The sequence below is a fragment of the Martes martes genome, assembly GCF_963455335.1.
Source record: "Martes martes genome assembly, chromosome: 3".
Classification (NCBI taxonomy): domain Eukaryota; kingdom Metazoa; phylum Chordata; class Mammalia; order Carnivora; family Mustelidae; genus Martes; species Martes martes.
In genome coordinates, this window is record NC_137890.1 from 69082557 (window position 1) to 69104458 (window position 21902).

The window sequence follows — 21902 nt, forward strand, 5'->3', positions numbered from 1 at the left end:
ATATGTAGGTTACAACCTGGAAAGTGTGGAAAAAAGAGAAAAACCACAGAATTTTATCCCAGCAGGTGTAGAAGCATGCCTAATACGGAGTACGGAGTTTGAAATTCTCAAGATGAACTTGTGTCTCCTTTAATAGTTCCATAGTGAAAATCTTCCTTTCTTTATCATCACTTTTGTTTTCACTCATCACTTTAGCTTTCAGTAGTTTTGGGCGATAACTAGAAGGCAGTTTCTAATTATAATTTAGATTGCAACAAAAGCTTCAGTTACAATTAGTAGAAAACATATTTTGTCTTGAAAAATATTGAACAACTGAATAGAAACTCCTATACTTAGGTGATGAGCAAACATAATATGAACTTATGCCATCATTTTATTTCACAGAGTTTTTCAAGTGGAGGTCACAGAAATGGCATGGTGTGGTGAACATGACAAGAGAAGCAGAGGGGGACGTGTGGTAGTCCCAAGGAGCTGGGAAGAAACATGATATAGATGTGAAACAGCCAGTGTATTTATGTGGCGGCTCTGTTTCTGTATGAGCTAGTTTGACAAGCAAATACATCTTCTGAACTTTTTTTTTAAAGATTTTATTTATTTATTTGACAGACAGAGATCACAAGTAGGCAGAGAGGCAGGCAGAGAGAGAGGAGAAAGCAGGCTCCCTGCTGAGCAGAGAGCCCGATGTGGGGCTCGAGCCCAAGACCTGGGATCATGACCTGAGACGAAGGCAGTGGCTTTAACCCACTGAGCCTCCCAGATGCCCCTCTTCTGAACATTTTTAAAGCTGATCTGATCTACTACTTTGTTTCTACAAGGTTCTTTTTAAAAGTTGGATGCGATAAGGGACTACAAGATCTAGGACTAGCTGTGTGACTTTGGACAGTCAGCTGAGGATTCCATGAACCTCAGATGAAAAAAAATAGACCAAAAAATGTACTCTTTACATCAGACTATAACCTTCATGAGGGCAGGTACTTTTGACTCTTTTATTCAGTGCTGTATTTCCAATACTTAGAGCAATGACTGGCACATAGTAGGTGCTCAATTGATGCTAAATAGATAGATGAATCTTAGTTCCCAAATTCTGGGACAAAGGGTTTAGGAGAGAAAATTTATTTCTAGTCATTGTAACTGGTCCAAGAATGTTCACTGAACACTGTGTAAATTGAATAGATAATGTTTCCCATATATATGATTTACTACTTTTCAAACATACGGAAGTTCTTTTGTGTTTCATACAAATTTTAAACCATAGAACTAATATTATGTGAAATTCTTTGATAATATAAACAAACATTACATAGCACTTAGTTTAACAGATATGCTAGGCACTTCAGTCTTCACAATATCCTGTGAATCTTGTACTTTAATTATCCCTGTTTTGCATATGAGGTCACTGAGGTAGAGAGGTGAAGTGATGGAAATCCAAGCAACCTGGATACAGATGTCTTGTTCTTAACCACACTGCTCTGTTAATATTGTCAAGGATCTTTCTAGCTCAGTACAGTAATTCCTACTCTAACACGATGTCTAAGATCATGTCCAGCCCGTAAATGGTGTGATTCTATACAGTAAGTCCCACTCCCACACATTAGAAACATTAAAACAACAGTGCCAAGTGCATCCCAAGAAGCACTAGCCATTTCTCCTAAGATTCATGGAGGAGGTGTATAAATTTTCTTCCATTTAGAGATGAGGAAGGATTTCCTCCATTTAAAGATTAAGAAACTGTGGCATGTCATTCCAAGAAATTCTGCCAAAAATCCTGGGGTCAAAGGAATGTTTAGACCTTACCACATGGCTTAGTCTCATTTTAGCAATAGCTTCTCTTCCTTTGGGGGCAAGTCAGGTTATTTTATGCCTTGGTTTATTCTGGGTCCCCACAGTCAAGGGCAGAATATACTGACACATTTAGCTCAATGGTGTGCACTGAACCAGGAGAGTGACGTTGACTTATGACCTCCCGCCTTGGGACCCTCATTAACCATAAGTTATGACACTCTAGAGAACCCTGGAGAGAGTCAAAGCATGGAATTCATTTTATTTTTAGTCTAATGGTTCCCTCTTCTCTCATTTCAGATCAGTCCTTTCCCAATGGCTTCCTCTGAAAGCCAGCAAGCTTCTAGTTGGTTAAATATTACTTAGCCTCATTATTGAAAGAAAAATAGGAGAGCTAAAATAAAGAAGCACTTTCTTCTCTAAGAGAAAAAATATTCAAGGTAGTAATTACTCCATTGTCTGAAATGTTCTGTTAGGCATTGTCTTTCCATCAAAATTAACCAGTACAAAGAAACTGGCAGGAGAAGGGAACTGGTAGAAAAAATATTGTTTTCATTTAGCTTCTAGTTAAAAGATAATTTGAATGTGCTTATTACTTACTTAGAGGTAGACAAGTAACCATTAATTCTTGGCCATCCAAAGATTAAGTATCTGTGTATTGGTTTCCTTTTTTTTTGTTCTTAACTTGATAGCCTCCTGAATGTTTTGTAGTAGTAGATCAGAAGTTCTTGACTTTTTTTTTTTTTTCTTTCTTTTTGGATCACGCTCTCCTTGAAAAATGCCACAGGGTTCCTACTTGGAAGATTTTTCACAAATTGCTTAGAATGTCCAGGGGTTCATGTATTCTCTTGTTTTAAACCCCGTCCAAAAGGAGTAGTAGGTAAAACACAATCAAACACTGACTTTAAAAAGAAACAGGAATTTGCTTCTAAGAAGCCTGGTTTGTGTTGTGGGATGTTTCATTGACTGGTGCTTGGCCTTGAAATGTTGGCCAATAACAGGGATCCCTCTCACCCTACTTTATTCTCATCATTCAGACATTCATAACATAGTTTATCAACAGTCCTTCACATAATCTCATGTTATCTTTTTGGTCAAGAGGAGTAAGATGACTTTAAATGTGGTATCTGAGGTTCAAAATGGACAACAGACTTGCTCCAAACAGCAGCAAGAATAAGAAAATGCCAGCACCGAAACCAGGTCTGTCAGATTTCTTTGAGGCGAGAGACAGCATTGTTAAGTCCAACAGATGCAGCAAGCTGGGAATGCCTTAAAGGAAATTTTCACCTAGTGTAAAATCAACACAGTTCCATAAGTCTCAGAAGGAAACCTCAACTGAAATGTGCTATTTATATGGAACCCTTGGTGTTTTGTTCTTTCTCACCATGACACCAAAAACTCAACTATTGTAAAAACTCATTGAATGAATGAACACTACTTAGTGTAGTGTTATGCACGACCCTGGGCCACAAAGAAGAAATAGGCAGAATGCAAAAAAGCCTCCATGGGCAGTTTCACTTGATGGAAAGGGCAGTGGGTTAGAAGTACAGCGTTGAACAATTTTCTCTCAGGCCCTGAGTGGAAAGGACTTGTGATTTCTTGGGTCAAAGAATTCTTATGTTTTATCTCTGAAGGGATGGGGGGGACAGCCACCACTGTTTGAACAACCCAGGTCCCATTCTTCCTGTAGAGGCAATACTTGGACACTTCCCTTCCTGTTAGAAGCTGTCCAGCTCCCATTAGAGGAGCGAGGTCAGACTTTATCACGGCAGAAGAACAGTTGCTGCAGCATGAGGCTTAGGCAAGTACAACAGAAGCTGATGATCTCATTCAAGGTAATTTAGAATCATGGGCCTCTCATTTCCCATTTGGTGAAATCTGAGAGATCCCATCTGCCTTCCTCCTTCCTGCTCTCCCTCCACCCTCTTCCTTTCCCACTTCACTCTCTCTCTCTCTCTCTCTCTCTCTCTCTTCCTGTTTAGAAATTATGGGCAGAGAAATTTATCTGTAGATAGTTAGGGATCTACTGGACTTCCTCTCTATACTGTGACAGGCTAGATCTTCTTGAAGACTAGAATTTTACCACCTTGTGATCGATTAGTTTCATTTAAAGATTCAGGAGGTGCTCTAAAGGTTAAGAGATGGCCCACGGCTACAGAGTCAGCTTGGGGGCTTGAAGTGATTCCTAGCATCGCCTTCCTTCGATTTTACCAAATCACCTCCTTAGATATTGCTACTGGGAAGAGGGGCCGAGCTGAAGGCTGATATGGGAGTGTGGAAATAAATGACAACCACCCAAATGAGAAGAAATGGAGGTAATTTATTTGGCATTTACTACAACAAGAGAGTTAGCCACCATCACGAGCCCTTGGCAGAAATTCAAAGGCAGACAGGGGAGTGGGAAAGCTTTCTAGGGGAAAAAAGAGAAGTCTCAGGGTGTGACCCCATTGGAGGTTTTTGGCATGCAGAAGCTGGAGGAGGGCTAGCTAGAAGTGGGGCTTCCTATATGACTGCTTTGAGGGGCATTTTTGACTGATTGGTCCTGAGTTGGAAACAGGGATTAAAAATAGGGAAGCTGACAGTCATTGGCTAAGTCCTGAGTGCTCTGGGCCATTGCTGTGGTGGCTGTGGTTGGCTTCCTGGGCTGGTTGGTACAGAGGTGGTGTGTCAGACCTCTGTCATCACATACAGCCTGGCCATTGTCCCCTTGTGTATTCTGTCTCTCAGGAGGGATTGCTAAGAAATGCAGCCCTCCTCTAGTCTCTCAGAGGAGACATGTTAGTGGTATCTTTGAGTCTGCCTTTCTGTATCCTCTGTTCCGTCTGTTACAGTTCTTTCCTTGAGCAATCTCTCTGACATTCCCACCTTTCTTTCTACCAAGGCCTTGTCCAGACACATCATGTCTTTTCTCAGGAACTGCCAAAACTCTGACCCAGCTTGATTCCTGTCTCCACTTACCTGATCCTTAAGTCCATCCAGCAAACTGGCTACTCTTAGGCTAATGTCCCCTGGCCAGCTGCTGTTTTGTGACAGTGAGGCCCAAAGCAAATGAAATAACACCTAACATAGCTCTGTCCTCACCAGTCCAGGTCAAATTTGTGAAGCTTTCTGCCTGACTTTCTAAGTCCCTTCATGGTCTGGCCCACATGGCCAACTCCACTTTATTTCCCCCATCCCTTAAGACTGTGGCCTCCCTTGCTCTCCAGCCCTATGAACAAGAACCTATGCAAAGAAAGAGCCTGGAAGAGGCTCCCAGTGAGTTAGGAGTTTGGTCCTCAGTTAAGTCACCTGGTTTTATTATGTTCATGGCCACAGACTAACCCCCACCGGCAGTCACCCCAGAGAAATATGTCCTAAGGTGAATCCCAATTCATCTTTTATATTTTTAAAGTATTTTGTGATTTAGAAGGCATTTTTTTCATACTTACCCCTGCAAGTTATTATCATAACAAAACTAGGAAGAAGTTTAATGCAATATTGCCCCCGTTTTATAGGTGAGAAAATTCATGGTTTCTTAAGTGGTTTACCCCAACTTACACAGATAGTAGGTGTGTAGAATAAATGAGTAAACAATATTTTCATAGTCTCTGTTTCTAGAACTGTGCTCTGGGTATTCAGCTGACCACTTGTATATATATTTTTTCTGATAGCTATAGAATTTTGGGGCAATATAGAAAAAGGTAAAAATAAAAGGAAAAAAAACACTTATAATTGTACTCTTCTAAGGATAACCACTGTTAACATTTCATATATTTCTTTGGGGTTCTTTTTTTACTATTTTGAAATAATTGATCCCAAAGTCTATATAATTTGCATTACTCTTTGTTATTTAAATAATTGACTAAGGCATTTCTCCATGTTTTTAAAATTCATAATAAAAAATTCATGACAAATATTTGATGCATAATATTTCCTCTTTTGCACATACAAAATGTAATAAACTACCTCCAAGCAGCTAAACATTTACTTAGTTTATAGCATTTTTATTTTTTTTAATGCTGCTTCAATTTTTTTGTTCATACTGCATCTTGGATCCTTTACCAAGAATAGTTCTACGATTTCTATCATTGAAAGCAATATTATTTGATATTAGAATGTTATTTTCTAGAAAAGCTGCTTTAATTCAAACTACTATCAACAGCAGAAGGTAATAAACACCTCATCTCACTCTCACTGACCCTGAATTTGATGTGTTCTCAAAACCTTGCTAATGTTATGGAGAAAACAGTGTCTCATTTTAACTTGTAATATTATTGTTTGCTGCTATTGAGACCAATTTTTTCTCATACATTCCTCAGCTTTTATATTTCCTCTTTGGGAAAGCTTTGTCTCCTTATCCATGATGGGACCGTGGCAGTTTTAAAATGAATAAATATGTGCTTTAGAACTTATTTTTACCTCTTTATGATCTCTGCTGAGGCAGCTTTGAGGGAAATATATTAGAGCATGGTGTACCTCCTATTTCCACAGATATTGATTTGTTGTTTCCAAGAAAGCAGCTAAAAGCATAGATAGGGACCATATCTGGTATAGAAGGTGAGGGTTTTCTCAATAAAACTGGGTTGGAAGGACCTCAAGAACAGTCATTCTATCCTCTTCTTTTTATATCCTCAATAGAGACTTGACCCAGTTCCAGGAAATACTGAGGTACATTAACAAACACTTGTTTTATCAGCTTAGGAAAATGGAGAGACATGTAAAGGTCAAGCAAAGGCCCATGATTTGCCAGAGAGCAAATCAGGATTATCCTGTACCCTTGACTAGTCACACACTAATTGGACTTCCAACCTCTTCTGGTCAGGTCTGTTTAGGAAGAGTATTAATGCTTTCAGACAGTATTTTGGCAACATCTCTGGTAGTCTTCCAATTATCAAATTTTCAAGACAAAGCAAAATTTAACTTCATTTCATACATGCAGTTAATGCATATAATCAAGTTAACAAGTGTGACAACGTCAAACTGATGGGAATCTCTGGTAAATAGTTTTGCAGCCTGGGCAAGAAATAAATTAGTGATGATATATTTATGAACCTGTATGTATATCAGAATATAATCAGATTTATTTTTCTTTCTAGAAGTTTATATTACTCTTCTGTTCTCCTCTCCTCCTCCTTCACCCTTCCCTACACACATACATACACTCCCTAGTAGAGTCCCTTCCTACCCCCAAATTTTCAGGACTAACGAAATTCAGTCTATGTCAGAGCTTGTCTTACCTTCTTACTTCCTCTTCCCTTGACTGACTTTATGAACTGTGCTTTTCAGATCAATCACTTGAGAAGGTAGACTTTATCAGTATTTGTTTCTAAAAGATAATCAGAAGTTGAGAGACAAATCCTCCGTATCTCTTTTCTTGTAACCCCGGCATTGTGCTTTGGTAGCCAATTTAGGTGACTCCAAATCACTAGGTTCAGACCCCATTACACTTATGGGCATTTGAACTTGCTTTCTGGATTCAAAAGCAGTTGATTTTGTTCATTAGTTAATAACACTATGCGCTCTGGCTCGTTGAGTGGTCTTCCTTGCAGAAATCTAAAGAATAAGGTTATTAGGTAAAATACAAGGCAACTAGTCAAATTTTAATTTCTGGTAAACATCAAATAAGTTTTTAGTATAAGTATGTCTCAAATGTGGCATAGGACATACTTATAAAAGGTGATCTGTTGATGTGGAATTCGGTTTTAACTGGGTATATTTTTATTTGTTAAATTTGTTAAATTTTATTTGTTAAATTTGACTACCCTACCAAAGAAACAACACCATCAAAGAACTAACAGCACAAATCAAATACTTATTTAATGTCCTACCTTCCTACACACTGACACAGCAGTGAGAACCACCAGCAAGTGTTACCATCAAAGAGAACAACTGCACATTGCAAGGGTCTAGGCTTCGTCAGGACCAGCAAGTGAAGGCAGAAACGCAACAGGCAGGCAAAACCACAGGACTCTGATGTGGGATTATTCTAATTAGAGAGATTTTAACAATTACAGAGGTTTTCACTGTCAGAAATATCTTTTTAGACAGTGAAAAACTAAGAACTACCACACATAATCTTGCTGTTTCAGAAAACAAAATCTTGCTTAATGTTATTAACATAAAGAAACATATGGATTTAACAAAGAAAAAAAATGTACAAATATGAATCAGTTACAAGAAAAATCCTAGCTCTACCTGGGCTGGAGCCTCGTTGGGAAAGACTTCATTGGGCACATACTGTCACTGACCCTGCCCCTCCTGCATACCTAGCCTCTACTCTCCTCCCACAAAGGTCCTCCAAGGACCTCTCAACTTTTCAAAAGCTCTGTTCAAACAGAGCATTGGCATCTCTGGAATTTAATGAAGATGGTTATCCAAGAACAGAATGTGAAATCATATCAGGTATGATTTAGGCCTGTGAGTAATCAAGATTTAAATATTTTGTTTGGGCAATAGACATAGTTTCCCAGCTTATAGTATATGCAGTGTTTGAATTTTACCAGCAGTGGTGTTGTTGGACTGGGGTCAAGAGGTCAGGGGGACACTAAGTCTGGGTTAGTTAGCCCAGAATGTCATTTTGCTAGACACACAACAGCTACATCTGATGCTTGAGAGATAAACTTTAAAAACTGATTTTCCCCCCAAATTTGGGGCTACTGATTTTTTTGGCATGTCCGAGTAAAATAAGACTTTTAATCTGTCCTCCAATTGCATCTCAATGGGGATATTTTGCCTTGGCATCTCTGGTGTCTTCAGCTGGTAAAAAATCATTGGTGTGAAGAAGAGAAAGTGTGCTGAGAAAAAGACACTTCAGGCTAAGAGGCAGTAAACTGTCCCTAAATTAACAAGTGACTTAACTTTAATAATTTGGATTTCTCATGTGCCAGAAGGGGAAAGTACTGTCTACTCCATTTCCCCCAGCATTGAATTGTAGACATAAGAGTACATTGCAAAGTTAAAAGCACTATAGAAACATAATAATCCTATTTGTACATGTTTGTTCATAGCAACATGACTCACAGTACCAAAAGGTGGAAACAGTTCAAATGTCCATCAACTGATGAATGGATACACAAAATGTGGTAGACTTGTAACTAAGCATAATGTGGCCTTAAAAAGGCAGGAAATCCTGACACATGCTACAACATAGATGAAACTTGAAGACTGTGTTAAGTAGAAGAAGCCACTTAACAAAAGGACAAACATTGTACGATTTCACTTATATAAGAGACCTAGAGTAGTCAAATTCATACAGACAAAAGGCAGAGCAGTGGTCTCTGGGCAGTGGGGAGAAGGGAATGAGAAGTTACTGTTGAGGGGGAACAAGTTTCAGTTTTGGAAGATGAAAAAGTTCTGTGGATGGATGGTGGTCATGGTTCCACAGCAGTGTGAATGTATTTAATGTCACTGAACTATATGCTGAAAAGTGGTCAGAATGGTAAATTTTAGGTTTTGTATATTTTACATATATATTTATATATATTTAAATATATATTTATATATAATATATTTGTCTATTTTACATGTATATTGTATTTTATGTGTATATTTTTTACAGTAAAAAATACAGCAATTATAAGTGATAGATTTGGGGAACCTAGATGGCTCAGTATGTTAAGTGTCTGGCTTAGGCTGAGGTCATGATCTCAGGAATCTGGAATCAAGTCCCATGCCAGGTTCCCTGCTGAGTGGGAAGTCTGCTTCTCCCTCTGCCTCTGCCTCTTCCCCCAAATAAATAAATAAAATCTTTAAAAAAAAAAGTGATAGTGGATTTACTGGCATAAGTATTTTAGATAGGTTGGAGGAAAACTTCATATTATATTGGGCTTATGTAAAAGGATGGGCTCAGCTACTTACATCAAAATATTATGGTATGTTTGCATATATGAAGTGAAGAGGCAGGGTGACCCTTAGACAGTTATGTCTAAAACTTTTTTTTTTTTTTGGTCTAAAACTTTCAAAACAAATTAAGGATTCTAAAGGAAATTTACATGCCTATGTTGTAAGAATAAGTTAAATAACTGCTTAATTTCCCCCAGTATATCCCCCCAAGCAAGTGAGGGGAATGTCTTGAATATCTGCATATCGTCTACGTGTTGGACTTTAAATCTGCCATTTCAGAGCCTCTGCTATATGTTTTGATACCTTCCTGTGCTTCCAGTATTTTTTTTTTAAGATTTTATTTATTTATTTGACAGACAGAGATCACAAGTAGGCAGGGAGGCAGGTAGAAAGAGAGAGGAGGAAACAGGCTTGATTCCAGGACGCGGGGATCATGACCTGAGCCGAAGGTAGAGGCTTTAACCCACTGAGCCACCCAGGCACCCCTTCCAGTATTTTAACGAGTATTTTACTACTTACCTTTGTCCTTTTCCTGATAATACTATGAGGTGTGTGTTGACTTCTTCAACATCAAATACTCAATACCTGGCACTGGGCTGGGCATTTTATTTTTGGAATGAATGAACAAATGTGCAGGGGTGATGGAATCATACGTTAAATATGTTTTTGAGCCAAATAGACCTTATAATTTCTATCACTCCTGAGCGTGGACATGTCCTAACATGTTTACATCCAAGATCCTCAATGGAGAGCTACAAGGTTCAGAGTGCTCTAGGGGAAGTTCTTGGGACTGTAGGATCAGTACAGGGTTGGTCGATGCACACTTGCCTTTTCAGGTAAGCCACAGGGATCTCTGGTCTAAAAGAACCAGGATTTAAAGTCTTGGTCGTTGTCTTTTCATTGGAATCCCCTTGGGAGTATTCCCCAGGTTTCCACAGGCATCTAAATTATCCTGAGGATAATTCAGAGTTCTTTTAATGTGCATATATAAAGATTGCAAGATCTTTATATATATATACATTTTAGATTGATATTCCTTTTTTTCTTCCTTTTCCCCCTTTTTTCTCTCATTCCTTCATTTCTCCCCTCCCTTTTCCTTCCTTCCTTCCTTCCAAATACTTATTGAGCAGCTGCTATTGCCAAGGACTATTTTAAACATGAAATATAGAACAGGGGAAAAACAGACTATATAAAACCAGAATTTAGATTCTGGTAAGGCAAGAGGGGAGACAGCCAGTAAACAAGTACTTAGACTACATAGGGATCATTGTGGTGGAGAAAAGTAAAACAGGAAAGTAGGGGTAAAACAAATGTAGAGAGCGGTGGGAGAAGAGCAAGTCAAAGCAGGAGTGTGGCTGGCATAGACCAAGAGTGAACAGCTTCCTTAACTTCTTCCAAGCTAAGAACCTTTGCTTCACAAGTTTCCCATTTTCAAGCATATTACTCCAAGTGTCCCATGGGGTCCACACCAGCATTTCCCTGGAGACTTCAAACCCTTGTTAACACTCAGCAGTCTGGGGACAAACCCAGGAACCTCTTTCTGGCTGATGCTATATGCCTGTGTTCATATGGAAATTCACGAGCAATTTACATTTGTTAATTCACTCATTTGCTTATTCATTAAAATCTACTGTCTGCCCATCAATTTATAGAATTCTGAGGAATCAAAGATGAAAAAGCCCAAGCTCCTGCTGTCCAAAGTGTTTTAGTGTGCACACGTGCATTCGCACACACACGTATACACACACACACACACACAAACCCACAGGGGGATGACTCCCACCACCTATGGAGATTAGGGTTGGAATGAGGTGGGAGTAGAGAGAATAAGGGTGTCTTCATTTGAGAGGAAAACAGTGATTTGCAAAGTCTCCATTTATTATAGACTCACAGGTCACTAATTGTTGGCTGTAATGTATTAGCCTCACAGACTGATATATTAAAACTGGTATGGGAGAGGTGCCTGGGTAGCTCAGTGGGCTGAGCATCTGCCTTTGGCTCAGGTCATGATCTCAGGGTCCTCGTCTCTGCTCCGCAGGGAGCCTGCTTCCCCTTCTCTCTGCCTGCTGCTCTGCCTACTTGTGATCTCTCTCTCTCTGTCAAAGAAATAGATAAAGTCTTTAAAAAAAAAAAAAAAAACTTGTATGGGAAAATGCCATCAATTCTTGCCACTAAATACATTTCTTCTCTGAAGGAACTATCCACTGTGGCAGGTCTGATTTCAGTAGCATAATACTTAGCAAGAATTTTAGCTCATGCAATTCAAAAGGAAAGTTTATTATTATTGTTTATTTACTATACAATAACATTTAAATTCGAGTTAACCTCTCGCTAATAATTGCATCTGAATTTAGAAAGACATTAGGGATCAGGTCTTGCCCTGTTAAAGTCAATTATAAGAAGAAAGATTTCTATAATTATCTTGTTTTTCTGAAGCATTCAAAATTATAAAATGCCATGCAGTTATTTTGTGTATCCTCATTCTCAGCATTGCTCCAAGGGGCTAGAGACAGAGCAAGCGGTCCCTTTTACAAAGAGGGAAATGAGTCTTGCTCAAGTGAAGAGTGGCTTGTCAAGGGCCGTAAGATGGTTATGGGTGATAGGTAGGACAAAAAACTCCAAAGTCTGCCTCTGGAGTAATATTCTTTGGATCAAAGCCTCCTTCCCTTTAGCAAGCTGCAGGAGACTTAGCATATGCAAAATCTAGACAGAAGTATTTCCAGAACTTTCACTTCTGACTAACCAAGTTAAAATCATGAATAACCTAACAGTTTTTGCACCACGGGCAGAATACTTCACAGAAATTTACCTGTTTTTATCTTCAGTAAATTATATTTTAACTTTCTACCTTACTCTATTGAGTTTTTTGAGATATAATTCACATACCATAAAATTCACCCTTTTAAAGTGCACAATTCTGTGATTTTAGAATATTTGTGACTTTGTTAAATCATCATTGCTAATTCCAGAACATTTTCATTACCCCAAAAAGAAACCCCATTCCCATTAGCAGACATCTTCCATTCTCCCCTTCCCTAGTCCCTGGCAACCCCTCAGCCACTCTTTGTGTCTGTGGATTTCCCTATTCTGGCATTTTATATAAATGGAATCATACAATATGTAGGCTTTTGTGTCTAGCTTAACACAGCATGATGTCTTCAGGCTTCATCCATGTGGTAGTGTTTATCAGCATTTCACTCCTTTTTAAGCACTGAATAATAATTCCATTGCATAAATATATCACACTTTCTTTATTAATTCATCAGCTAATGAGCATTTGGATAATTTCTTCTTTTTGGCCATAATGAACATTCCTGTACACATTTTTGCATGGACATATGATTTCATTTCTCCTGTATATATACTTAGAAATGAAATTATTGGGGTCATAAGATGACTCTGCCAACCTATTTTTCCAAAGCGGTTCTACCATTTTACCAACCCACCAGCAATGTATGTGAGTTCCAATTTCTCCACATCCTGGCCAACACTTGTTACTGTTTGTCTTTTTTACCGTAGTCATCTCAGTGAATGGAGAGTGGTGTAGGGAAAAGTTTTGACTTGTATTTCCCTAATGATTAATGAGGTTGAGCATTTTTCTTAATGTGCATGTTGTATATCTTCTTTAGAGAAATGCCTGTTCAAATACTTTGCCTATTTTATTTTTTTTAAAGATTTTATATATTTATTTGAGAGAGAGAGAGAGAGAAGGCACAAGCAGGGGGAAGAGCAGGCAGAGGGAGAAGCAGGCTCACCCTGAACAAGGAGCCTGATGTAGGACTCGATCCCAGGACCCTAAGCTGAAGGCAGGCGCTTAACCAACTGAGCAACCCAGGTGCCCTTACTTTGCCCATCTTAAAATTGGGTTATCTACCCTTTTATTGCTGAGTTTTAAATGTTTTTTGTATATTCTGAATGCTAATCTTTTATTGGATATGTAATTTATAAATCTTTCCCCCAATTTTGTGATTTATCTTTTCATCTTCTTGATAGTGCCCTTTGCAGCACAAAAGTTTTTAATTTAGAGTAAGTCCAGTTTATCTCTTTCTTGTTTTGCTGCCTGTGCTTCTGGTGTTACACCTAAGGATCCATTGCCTAATCTGCGGATGCAATTTTTCCTCTTGTTTTCTCCCAAGAGTTTTATAATTGTTGCTCCTACATCTAGGTGTTTGACCCATTTTGAGTTACTTTTTGCATATGGTATAAGGTAGGTTCTAACTTCATTCTGTTGCATGTAGAAATCTAGTTGTCCCAGCACCATTTATTGAAAAGACTATTCTTTCCCCACTGAAGAGTCTTGGTACCTTGGTTGAAAATCAGTTGATCATGGATGTAGGGGTTCATTTTTGGACTTAATTAAATTCTCAAAATCAATTGTTTTGATTACTGTAGGTTTGTAATAAGTCTTAAAATTAGTAAGTTTGAGTCCTATAAATGTGTTCTTCTTCCTCAAGATGGTCTGGCTTATTCAGGGTCACTTGCATTTCCCTATGAATTTAAAAATCAATCTGACAGTTTTTCTATAGAACAGGCAACTTGGTTTTTGTTAGGAGTCTGTGGATTAATTTGAGGGGTCTTGCCATCTTAATGATATTAAGACTTCCAGTCCATGCATAAGAGATGTCTGTTGACTTCTTTAACTTCAGTGATGTTTTCTGTTTACCATATACATGTCAGACACAATTTTTGTTGAATTTTATCCCTAAGTATTTTATTATTTTCGATGGTATAAGTTAAAGATATAACTGGTACTATCATTAAAAAATAGCTACAATTACAACTAGATACCATATGTTGGACCAATCGATTGTCTCATTAAACGCACCCTACAACTCTTGGAGATGGTATTATTATTTTCAATCTATACAAATGAAGAAGCCAGGCTCAAAGAAATGCAGTAGCTTGCCCTAAATCATCCTAATAAGTGGTTTGCTGGGTTTAGAAACCAAGTATAACTGATTCTAAATTGTATGCTACTAATGTAGAATTTTTTTGTGCCCTATTAAGTTGGCTTTGAAGACAAGAATAGTTTGGGAATCCATGTGTTTTTATAACCATGAACCGTGAAACTGTTATGAGTTTTACTTTCAGTACCCATACGAGGAGAAAATTGTTAAGAGAGTATGGTAAGTGACTACATGATTACTTTTAATGACAATTAGTTGTTTAGAAATCTAGATATTATGGCTTATCATTGTCCATAACACATATGTATTCCCTCACATAGGCAATTATTAAATTAATGCTTGAATTAGTCTTAACCCAAATATTAATTTGACACAAAAAATTAAGTTAAATTATTGAAATCCCATTCTCTCATTTTTATCTTGTATGAATCTTAACTATGTGGAGCGGGAGTTGAGAAGGATTAATATCAACATCAGAGCCCCAAATGCCCAAATATGGGACATACGGTTCAATTCAGGTCTAGAAATATTTACTGAAGGTTATTGATTGGATCTTTCATTGTTGTCTAACAAATACTTGATGACTTAAAACAATAATCATTTTATTATATCTCACAATTTTGTGGGTCAGGAATTTAAGCAACACTCAGCAGGGCAATTATTATGTTGAACAAGTGACACTGAGTCACTTGTTTGCATCAGATGCTGGCTGATCTGCTCTGCAGGGTCCAAGATGGCTTTATCCACAGGCCTGATGCCTTGGTGGATGAAGTAAGTAGAAGGTGGGCTTAACAGGCCCCCCTTTCCATTCTCTGTCCACATACTTTTTTCAGCAGAGGACTTCATAAGACTCATTTAGGAATCCAGAAAGGTGAAAGATGGGCTTGAAATAGACATTGAATGACTTCCAACATACTTTAGTGTCCAAAGTAGTCAGAGACTGGCCAAGATTGAAGAATAAGGGAGCTGGAACCCACCTCTAAGGGAGATCAATGTCAAAGAATTAGTATGCATCTTAAACCTGTACCAGATAGGATGTTAGGCTTTAGGGAAAGAGATTAGAAAGACACTACTTCTTTACCAAAGGATCTCAAAGTTTAATGGCTGTTGTTAGGGTAATCATATCATACAATTTATTGTCTAAGCCAGGTACTTTTGAGAGTGAAAGGAGGTGCAAAGAATTATTATATTTGAATTAGAGGCATGACATGGAACTATCCCATGCAGACTGAAATGATAGTCATGCTGATTTTGGATACATCAAAAGTTAGTATATCAAAAGAGTTGTGAAAAGCTTAAATTTTACTTTCTAGAAATTTCACCACTCTTTTAGTGCATGAACTTTTATTTTTGAAAGAAAGGGTGTTGGGGAATGGTTTGAAACAATAGCAATTATGAGACCCCTGTGCATACACCAAATAGTCAATGAAAAAGATCACATTCTGGTATTAAGAAACTCATATCTACATCCTCTCTCTAAAACTCTGTGTTTCTTCCTACATACCTGACTTCTTTAAAAAAAAAAAACAAAAAAACAAGGAAGTTGCTCAGTAAAGTAAACTTGTGACAAAATCCAATATTTATGAAGATGAACAAGTTCAAAATTATCCTTAGTATAATCTACTCCATCTGTCACATTGCCTCTTCTATTTTATTTCTGCTGTGCCCATTACTGAATTTTATTTTTATTTAAGTTCTTCTTTAGAATAAACTTTACTCTAAGAATTCAACCCTCAGGGTTCTCTAGGGTAAAGAGTGAAAAATAAATGCCCCAAAGACTGACAACAATAAGAGGATTTTTTTTTTTTTTTTAAACACTCATTTCACATTCAGGTATAGAGCCAAATAAGAAACACCTACTGGGCAAATGGAAGAGAGATAGTGTTATTCTCCATCCCTAGAACAGGCTGTTGAGGCTGCAAGTCACTTTATGCGAGTCTCCAGACTTGGCACTCAAGTGGCAGGAAAGAATTTCTGTGAATAGGAGAAAAAGAAACACGAAACTTTCCTGGCAAAGTGTTTCAAAGGAATTAAAACCACTGTGCTAAAAATAAAACTTCAGACAAGCTTTATTTCATAATGACTCTTCTTGCTTGTATTAATTAGGGAGGTTTTTAAAATTCTTATTGCTTCTGATTAAGTATTTTAAAGTCAGTCACTCATGGCGGATGAATGTACTGGCTTCACTTTCTATTTGAATGGGACAAGGATTTTATTTGTGACCTCTTTACTCTGACCACCAAGGCCAATTACATACTTATTTTTCACTTGAACCCTAAATTATTAAGCCATCATCAGTGTTTTAAAGTGTTTTGAGATCTTTCAAGGAAAAGTGATGAGTGGATGAGTTGATGGATGGGTGGGAGTTGGATGGCCGGATGGGTAGAGATGTTCATTCAACCAGTAATTTTTTTGAACCTATTTATTTGGTGTCAGGCTCTGACTTAGGGCTGGGAATACCAAAATGAACAAATGATGACGAGATCCTTTTCATGGTTATTTCGGTTCTGGTGTTAGCCAGAGAAAGAGTAAGCAGGTCAGTTGTAAGCACAATAATTAGAGATTATATTAACTGCCTCTAAGGAAATATACAAGATAACATGATGGAAAGTAATTGGCTGATGTGGGAGGGGAGGCATGATTAAAGCTACTAGGAAAACCTCCCGAGGAGGTCATATTTGAGCTCAGACCAGAAAGATTAGAAGCAGAAAGCCATGAAGTTAAGAGAAGTACATTTCAGGCTAAGAAAGTAACAACTTTGAAGGTCCTTTTATACAGTAGCATATACACAATAAATGTGTTAGATAACCTGGAATCCAAAAACAAACAAAACACAATAAAATTTTGCTAATTATCTAGAATCTAAGTTATCTGGATTCTAGGTAATTTTTTTTTTTTTAAATTTTTTTTTTATTTATTTGACAGGCAGAGATTACAAGTAGGCAGAGAGGCAGACAGAGAGAGAGAGGAGGAAGCAGGCTCCCCGCTGAGCAGAGAGCCCGATGCGGGACTCGATCCCAGGACCCTGGGATCATGACCTGAGCCTAAGGCAGAGGCTTTAACCCACTGAGCCACCCAGGCGCCCTGGATTCTAGGTAATTTGATCAAACTAGGTCTGAGTGTCATTCCATAACAAAAATAAAATGACTACTATGAGAACACAAACTACTCATTAATTAGCTGTGATCTGAGGTAAGTCCCTTCTTCTGTAGGTCTTAATTTCTTGCCTATAAATTGAAAGTAACTGCACCAGCTGAACTTTATAGCTCTAAGGCCTTCCTCAGAAGAGGAAACTGAGGCCCAGGCAAGGAAGAAAGTGAAAGAACTAGCCTTTACTTAGGGACTGGGGACTACTACATGTGAAACCCTTTCCATCCCATGTCCCATTCAATCCTCCCAGTATTCTGGACTAAAGAGTATCTTTCTTGTATTACAAACAGGAAATGAAAGCACACAGAAGTGAAATAACTTCCAAGTCTACCTGGCTGGTGAGTGGCAGAGCTGGGATTTAGCCTTAGAGCAGCTGACATGAGATCTCACTGGAGTTTGAAAGATACGGATTCAAATCCTGCCTCCCTGTTCATCAGCTGACGAACCGATGCAAATCACTTAATCACCTGAGACTTGGTTACTGCATTTGGAAATAGAGATAATATTATCTGCCTAATGGGACCATTGTAACAATTAAAAGAAAACTTGGCTTATAAAGTACTCTGTAAGCTCCTTGCACAGAATGAGCTTTTAATAAGTCAGCTGTTTTTATTTTATTTCCCTAAGATCGTGTAGCAGATGGAACCAGATCTTGTCTTTCACAAGAGTCCTCTTATCATTCCCCATATGAAGTGGCACTGTATCATAGAAGTAAATATATTCACTGAATACCTAACTAAATATGTAATAAAGTGAAAATAATTAGGAATGAAAATAATGAGGATGTCCAATAATGAAGATGTCCATGTCAGGAAAAGCTCTTGGATAGTATTTTGCCAGACGCCATGACAGAATTCTGTGGGACCAAGATCTTTGCTAGATCTTTCCCATTTACATTATCTTGGGCACAAAATCACACCATGATTCATTAAGCTAGGTATGTCAGGTTTGTTGCTCAAGGTTCTTCAAGATAATTTCCTACTAATACAACTGTCATTGTCACTATAACAAATAGAGTTTGGGCAAGTGTTCGAATTAATCAATTCCTAGAGGCAAATTACATGATTCAGGCCAAATAATTTCTTAGGCTAGGGAAGAATAAGGGAGGTAGGGGGCTTCTGAATGACCACTTAGGGTCAGAGCTACCAGATTCTCATCCTGGACTGGGAGTAATTGAAATGAGTGCACCGTGGGAGCTGTTTGTTAAGTGCAATTATTGAATATACTTCTCCTATAATTATTAAATGCAAAATGAGAACCCATCATGTGTAAAGAACTTTCATATCTTTAATTTCCTTATCATTGAATTTTTTATTTGCCCATGAAATATTATTCAAAAGCCAACAAATAAATAAGTCTTTGTATTAGATGATATTTTTCTACTTTCTGAAAGCACTTGCATGTAACATTTCATTGGTTAGAGTTCTGTGAGAATGTCATATCCCAATGCCCTCCCCTGCTGCTCTTCCTCCCCACCCTCTGGCTAGGATTTTGGAGCAGTTGCAGTTGATCTAAAATTAATTTTCTTAAAACCAAACTGGAGGATGATATCAAAGGTGCAAAAGGGAGGCCTTGACACCTGCGTCTTACCCCTATTGCAAAAGCAAAATCGTTTGCCTGCCACTACAAAGTAAGCACTAACGTTTTTATCCCCAGAGATGCTGTGCCTGACTTTTCCTATGACAGATCCCCTGGAGCCAAGGCAGGTGCTGAGACGCTCGTAGCCAAGCTGTGTGTGGGAGTTTGAAGTATTCTTGGGCAGAATTTCCTGGAGTCCTTGGGTTCCTTTATATGGAATCCGTGAGCACAGAATGTACTCTTCTCCACACATCTGCTGGCTGTGAGGCCGAATGTTTGCCCCTACAAGGGGGGCTCCTGTTGGAGAGATGCAAGTAGAAGCGCGACAGCATATTCGTGTCACCATATTTCATTTTGAGATTGTAGATAAATAGCACGGAGATGATTTTTCTCAGCCAGCAAGGAAAATTAGTTGGGTAAGGACCAATAGCATTCCGGTGTAGCTGTTCGGTGAGGAGCAGGACTGTGCCCCTGGAACACACTGTCTTTGTGTAGGCCAAGTCACCCCATGAGGTTTTATTCTTGCCATTGGGTTTAGCTGGATAAATCCTCTTTACGTTAGCTCTGATAAGCTTTTTGTCAATTTTAAAAGTCCCCACCATCTCAGGTGCCTGGCTGGCTCAGTGGGTTAAGCCTCTGCCTTTGGCTCGGGTCATGATCTCAGGGTCCTGGGATCGAGACCCGCATCGGGCTCTCTGCTCAGCAGGGAGCCTGCTTCTCCCTCTCTCTCTGCCTGCCTCTTTGCCTACTTGGGATCTCTCTGTGTCAAATAAATAAATATATAAAATATTTTTTAAAAAATACATTAGAAGTCCCCACCATCTCTCTGACAATAGCCGGTGTCTGTTAGTGCTCAGTTGTGTGCTCTGTGAAATATCCTCCAGCTTGAAGTCCCAGACTTCTCCATCAGTTGCGATAGTTGGCAGAAGGGAAAGAAAAGTGAAAGCCCTGTGTGATGTCACTGCTGAGCCATGCAAATAAGCTCCATCTTATGTTATCACCCTGGCTTTAAAAGTCTGCCCTCTCTCCCCCAGGCATCCCTGTAGGCAAATTTTTTCACATACGAAATAGCCCAAAGAGCAAATATTGCCACCCCACTGAAATGCCACTTCCCGGTAACTTTGGGGTTAGAACTCCCACTCTTTCTTGTTGCTTCCTCGCGAGCATCTTCAGTTCCTACGGCTGGCCATCCCACTTCCTCCCGCACACTGGTGAAAGTACCTTCTCACAATGAGGAAAATGGTATAACCTTGTGTCAGTTGCCTATTTCCTTGTAACCAAACCCCCACAATACGGCAGTTGAAATACGCTCTTTCTTTGTTAGCAGTTGTGTGGGTCAGCAATCTGGGTGGAGCTCAGGGGGGTGGTTCTTTGGCTGCTTGGTCTTGGGTAATACACGCAGCCATCTAGCAGCTGGGTTGGACAGGGGGATCGCCCAAGTTGTTCTCACTTCCTGGAACCAGCTGTCAGTCAGGCCTCTCCCCGCTGCAGTCATTCATCCTCAAGGAGGATAACCATTCATGGTCTCAGGGCCACAAGGAGGAGAAGGTGGAAGTTGCAAGGCCTCCTGAGACAGAGGCTTGCAGGCCATATGACTTCTCTTCTACCACATTCTGGTGGTCAGCACAAGTCCCAGTGTTAACCAAGAGTCAAGGGGTAGGAAACTAGACTTTAGCTCTTGATGGAAGAAACGGTAAGGTCACAATGCACAAGATGGTTGCATCTATCTTTGCAAGCAGTCTGCCACAAAGAACAAGAAGCAGAGTATTTGTAATAAAGCCACGGTAAGATCCTCAGCAGGCAGAAAATCTCCATGTGCTTCAATTTACTATTTCGGATGTGAAGGTTTTGTTCGCTAATGATGCAAATGCAAATGTATTACATGCATATTGTTCTGCAGGAACCATCTGAACGTTTGAGTGTCATTATTCCTAGAAAAGCCCATATTTAAGTTGCTGTGCACAGCATACAGAATATTACACATCCTCTGAAATACTCTGTTGATCCATCCCTCGGGCAGTTTTACAGACACCATCAGGGAAGACCTTAAAATACCTCGTGTCAGAAAATACCTGTTTGCTCCTCCTCCTATTCCTTTGGAGGCTTTTTAAAAAATCTTGCCTCGGGAACAGGTCAGGCACCCAAATGGGGAGGTCTCCAGAGTTCTGGTTGCTTCTTTTAGTTCTAAGTGTGCCAGAGAATGGCTGACCTCCGATCTGTCCAGAGAAATTCCCTGGGAAGTAGCGGGGGATTCCAGGAGGCACTTTTAGTTACACTTTTTTGGAAAAGAGACTCATCCAAGTTGCTCAAGTAAATTGCTCGTGGGATTTTGTTCTGTTTTGTTTTGTTTAGTCAGTTATAAGCTGGGGATGGGAGGACAGATGGAACTAGAAAGCTTTCAGCTGTCGACTCTAGGAACTCACTTCTCTTCCTCTTCTATGGCCTGATGATCTCTCTCTCTCTCATTTTTTCTCTGTCTCTCTAGCTCGTGTTCTCGCTCTCCCACATTATCTGTGTTATCTCTGTCTGCTCTGTACCAGCAGGCTTCTCTGTTTATGAATTTGCTCTTTTAGAATCTTAGCGAAAGCCTCAAAACTGAAGCTAATGGGTCCAGACTCCCTGATTCTCAGAAAGAACGTGGAAGCGCAGCCAGAAGTCTCCTCCCTC

At 39.1% G+C, this 21902-nt stretch overlaps 1 protein-coding gene across 2 annotated transcripts in view; it reads left to right on the forward strand.

Moving 5' to 3' along the window:
* Positions 1 to 21902, forward strand: part of STARD13 (StAR related lipid transfer domain containing 13) — a 516117-nt gene that overhangs the window by 7252 nt on the left and 486963 nt on the right. The gene's annotated exons all lie outside the window — the stretch shown is intronic.